The following is a 6000-nucleotide window of genomic DNA, read 5'->3' on the forward strand; positions in this document are numbered from 1 at the left end:
GTCATGTTATTTTATTTGGGGTTATTCTAGTAAATGTCATGTTTTGTTTTGGGTTATGATTTTTCTACATGTTCAGAGGTGTGTGGGTGAGGGGGTCGTGTCCACAGAGAAACACATTTTGAGCTGAGGAGTGCTTTGGATATCATGTCCATAGATTGATACTTTATTATTCTTTGGATATCATGTCCATATGTGACCATTTTTGACTGGAGGACAGTCATCTCGCTTGTGCCCATTTTTTACACAAAATGAGTTTATAGCCCAGTTAGACTCTTCACATACCAGAGTATGTCTGACAGAAATTTCAGAGCTTAAATCGACATGTAAATATGAAATAAATGCATAAACATGCATTAAAATATAAGGTTAGAGCTAGCATGTGCTAGAATTGCTAACAAAATCCTCAGTTTCCATTCAAACATCGTGGAATCGCGGTAAAATCCGCGATTTCTACCCGATCGTTTTGAAAGGTATCACTAGTCTGTTGGCTTGTGTCTAATGAGAATGTCAAATAAAGATGTATAAACAATCATATTTTGTTAAAACTGTTGTGAAAAGGTATCTTAGTTAAGACCTCCTGGTCACTGGAACCAGCCGGTTCCAGCAGGGGGCAGTGGCAAACACTTGGTCTCAGAGAGCATACATGACAAAGAGAGCCTAACCCTAAACCATTAAACAAAGGATATGCAAATCCCGCTATGCATGATGGGATTGATAGCCCTGTTTACTATCTTTGAATAACCTCACGTCACCAGTCTTTCCACCTCGGAGGAAAGCCTGGTATGCGTTATTAAAGACCCATATGATCCGGTCTAGGCCACGCCTACTGGAAAAAAAAGAAAAGAATCCTCTTTCCGGATTCTGCCCATCCGGTTTTGCGGTGCCGCTTTGTTTTGGTTCCCCAATCCCTATTTAAATGGAATAGAATTTCCCCGTGGAATAATACAGACGCTAAATAGTCTCCGGATAGTGCACGCACATTTATATTAAAAAAATAAGCTAAACTATGCCGCATCAAGGATTTTATTACGACGGACCTATTTTTGGGTGACGTCTTTCCGGATCTGCCCGTCCGGCCACCTGATGACGCGGATGACGCGCCTGGTGACGTAGAGTTACTTCCGCTCCCGACCGGATCATAGACACGAAAAGATATGCTGCCCAGGCTAATCTTTGAATGAGATCCATTCAACTGGTCTTTTCTCTACTGAAGAGTTTTAACTTGACTTCAGTTATATAAGCTGTAGTTTCAAAACTATTCACTCAATCTTATTAACCAATATATCATTATTTTTGCTATGATTCCCTGCTTTCATATGACATGAAAAAATGAAAATGAAAAAATGCTAGGTGACTGTCTCCCAGTCAAATTTGGTCACATATATAGATGCTTTATTATTCTTTGGATATCATGTCCATAGCGCTCACACATAGTGTGGATATCATGTCCATAGCGCTCACACATAGTGTGGATAATCATGGATAGTGGTCACACAGTGTGGATATCATGTCCATAGCGTTCACACAGTGTGGATATCATGTCCATAGTGCTCACACACAGTGTGGATATCATGTCCATAGTGCTCACACACAGTGTGGATATCATGTCCATAGTGCTCACACACAGTGTGGATATCATGTCCATAGCGTTCACACAGTGTGGATATCATGTCCATAGTGCTCACACACAGTGTCGATATCATGTCCATAGCGTTCACACAGTGTGGATATCATGTCCATAGTGCTCACACACAGTGTCGATATCATGTCCTTAGTGTTCACACAGTGTGGAATCCACACTGTGGATATCAGGGCACTGCACCCAAAAAATAACACCGGGATCGCTGAAGTGTGAATCTGCGCAATGCTCGGCGCTCGGAAGAGGAGCGCACCTAGAAATACAAGGAAGACTGGTGCTGTCAGCTCAAAAAGCGGCAAGGCTCTCCCTGTGTGCACGGCCCCTTAGCATGGCTTTTTTTAATTTTTAATAACAGATATTTGGGAGGAGGGTGGTGGGTGGAGCTATAGAGAAGTGGGAGGAAATAGGAAAGATGCTAGGGAAGTGTGATTGTAGTTGCCTAGTCTATTAAACTAGGGGTCTTCAACAGGGGTCCAAGACCCCTAGGGGGTCCTCATATTTACTACATGGGGGCTGCCAAATCTTTAACCCATTAACCCAGCATCCCTATTCTGAGACGAAAATAGCCAATCGGCTATTTTTGGCAAAGAGGTTTGGCGTAGAGGGAAAAAATAGCAGACCAAGTGCAAGTTTTGAGGGTTTAAGTGGTTAACTGTCTGAAAATACACATTACCATGAATCGAACACAACGCTACCCAATGATAGAGCTGTCAATTAAGTCTATGCAGAAATATATTGAAAAGTTTAATCTGCAACACAATTTCATACAATATGTAGTGGGGGTCCCTGCTTCATCTGTCTCTTAGCTAAGGGGTCTGAAAAACGTTGAAGACCCCTCTATTAAACATTTCCGTCCTTCTAATATTTGAATAAATATTCATTGTTTAAGGGGGGTTTTAGGGGGCGACGGAACAGTCAACATGGCCAAGTTCACACCTCTCAACACACTGTGAACTTGTATAGATTTGTTATTTTCAGGTTCAAGGTTAAACGTAAAGTAAAATAACATGTGAAATGAGTCGTAGGGAAACGATGACGACGACAGATGTCTTAGACGTCCAATTTAACTGCAAACCAAGACAGGAAGGGGTTAATGAACAGATGACTGGACACTGAAACTGTTCCTATATTTGATTGTTATTAAACATAACTCTTCAATCTGCTTGCATTGTTTTTTGTTCGTTTTTGGGTAGAATGCGTGCGTGTGCATTGTGTGTGTCTGTGTGTGTACGTGCGTGTGTGTGTGACGTGATTCAAATCTCACTGCTACAGATGGGTTTCATTAACAAGGCTCTTTGTAAATTCCAACTATCGTGTCGGGCAGAAACCTTGTATCCATAGTTTTTTTTCCGTAAAATAAAGCCTTAATTAAACAGAGTGTCACACTAAAGTAGTGAAAATAACAGATCTACAAGCTCACAACGTGTCACAATGCAACGCATTTTCACTACTATGCCATTTGTGCCATTTTCACTACTTAAAGGTCTATTTCTTTATGGAATTTCTTGATTTTTTAATTTTCATTCATGAAGTTTTTTGGAAATGTAGGAAGCAAAAAAGAAAAGGGATAGTAAATTAAAATAAGTTTTATTATCCAGTCTCTGATGCCTTTACCTTCCACTAATTACAAGAAGAATACACTGTGTGTGCGTGTGTGTGCGTGTGTGTGTGTGTGTGTGTGTGTGTGTGTGTGTGTGTGTGCGTGTGCGTGTGCGTGTGCGTGTGCGTGTGTGTGTGTGTGTGTGCTCACACTTTTTTAAAATGTAGAGTAAAAGCATCACTACCACAATGCCTTGTTACAAGTGAAAGTACGGAATTTAAAAAGTACTGTCATCAAAATATACTTAAAGTAGGCTAGTAAAAGTACTCATTATGCCAGAATGTCCCATTTTAAGTTTTCAAATGATGACACATTGTGATCTTGTAGATTTGCTATTTTCAAATAGGCGAAGTTTAAATGGGGCTGAAGTGGTTAATGTATGTTTTGTAATAATAATGTACATCTACAAAGTAACATTGACTAATGCTTTGTGAGTGAGGGAGGGAGGTCGTTAAGTAGGTACTTAGTGAGTTAGGTAGTCAGTTAGTCAGTGAGTCACAGATATATAGATATAGTTAGTATGGTGCATAAGATGCATAGAAGCACCATAGGATTTGTTGTCAAATAAAATAAATCCTATACCAACTATGTTGTAAAAAAAATCTATAAGTCATACTATTTTCAGCACCATAGTAAGCACTTTAGAAGACACATAAGCACCATAGAAGACAAAGCACCATAGCTGAATAGTAATAACTTGAATTTATATAGCGTCTTTCAAAAAACATGACACGAAACACGAAATGACGTTTCCAAACTTACTTGATAACTTGAAATGTGAAAAAGTTTGATCACTGCTATAGCCACACTGTAAAAATCTTTTCTTATATGGGGGCCCTGGCATATCTTTTCAAATGGGGGTCCGCGGGCTAATAGTGTCAATTTGGGGGTCCTTGACATGAAATAGTTAGAGAACCGCTGATTTAGTGTTACAATTTACATCTATCCCATCCAATTTAAAGGGTCTACACCATGAATTTTTACTTTTTCTTCTTTTTTGTGTGTTTTTGGTCTCCCCTACCTCTCTTCTATCCCCCAAAATACCCCAGTTTGAACACTCAGGCTTTCACAGCAAATCTGGGATTTTCTGTAAATTGGTCTCAAAACAGGCCAAACTGATTTGCACCCTGACGTGACGTCACGTCAGGGTGCAATCCCTCCCGTTTTTCAGTTCAAACCAAAAAAAATAATAATTCTTTTTTATGTTTTATTTTTTATTTTTACTTTTTCCACACAGAACCAGGAGATAACATGCATACAAACTGGCTCAATAGCGCCACGTGCCAAAAAAGGACAATGTGGTATTGCAGGTGAAAGTGCTTTATAAGCCAGAGAGAAGTTAGTTGGAATGAGTATATCTGAGGCTTGATTTAGGCTCAAACCTTTTGAAAAACGTTTGAGGGACATAAACAATATGATATTAAATATACATATATATTTTTTTAATTCATGGTGTAGATCCTTTCATCAACCTGCTACTCAGCCGTGGCGTTGCTATGGTGTGACGTACTGTAGGATTTCAACCAACAACCCAAAAGCTCATGCGCACTATGGGGATACATCACCAGTCTTTCCACCTCGGAGGAAAGCCTTCTATTATTAAATGGCCCGTGTGATGAAAAAAAAAGAGAAAATAAATCAGTTTTTTGCTGCTTCCGGTTAAGCGGAGCCGCTTTGTTTTGGTTCCCCAATTTAAATGCTGAATCGATTACAAAGGACGATTACAAGGAGACTATTTAGACTAGTCTAAATAGTCTCCGGAAAGTACACTTACATTTATATTTATTTTGTATTTTAAAAATAAGCTTAACTACGCCGCATCAAGGATTTTATTAGGTAGGCCCTAAAATTATAATGCCCTTGATCGCGGCCGGGGTTATTTGGGGGTGAGGCATAGGGTTGCTTCCGCTCCCGACCGGATCACACACCCGAAAAAGGTATTGATCCCAGGCTACATTTAGTGTGGAACAAATGCAAGGACAATGAGCAGGAGGGGGCTTTAAGGTTATGGAGAAATACCAGGTAAATACAATGGCACAAACTTCAGGGTCCCCACGGTCATGAAATTCCTGGAAATATTTTGAAATAAAAAAAATAATAATCCAGTACTGGAAAAGGTTTGGAATTGATCAAAGGTCCTGGAATTTATCAAGGGTCCTGGAAACATATTTGGCTATGCATTGTTTTTGGCTATTTTTTTTAATACAAAACATTTTCATAAACATGTATAACATTACACGAAATATGTAACATAAGTAGTTTTTCGCCGAACGGGCTGTGTTCCCATCCGCACTGCCAGCGATGCGACGTGACGCGAAGCGAGCGGGCGATGAAATCTCATTAAAATACATGTTTTTGAATGAGACCGTCCTGACCTACCGCGAGCGACAACGAACCGTGCAACGACGTCGTCCACCCCTCCTATTTTCGCTCGCAGGGTCACAATGCCCTATTTTTGCACAAAATGTTGAATGAAATTGTACTATTTTATATTCTATACTTTATTTTTGCTACACTGCCTATCTTTGGGCATTGTACATAGGAGTAAGAGACACATTATTGCGCTGAATGATTGTTTTATAGGCCTGGAAATTGGGCTAAATATTCTGGAAAGGTTTTGGAAAAGTTTTGGAAATTCATTGCTAAAAATGTGTGGGGACCCTGAAACTTATTACGAATACTGCAGTACCACACCCAAGTATTTCAGTACTGCAGTATTGCACTACTCCAAGTATTTCAGTGCAGTAGTATGGTATTAGAA

Source organism: Gymnoscopelus microlampas (assembly GCF_963454915.1).
Source record: "Gymnoscopelus microlampas genome assembly, chromosome: 12".
Lineage (NCBI taxonomy): Eukaryota > Metazoa > Chordata > Actinopteri > Myctophiformes > Myctophidae > Gymnoscopelus > Gymnoscopelus microlampas.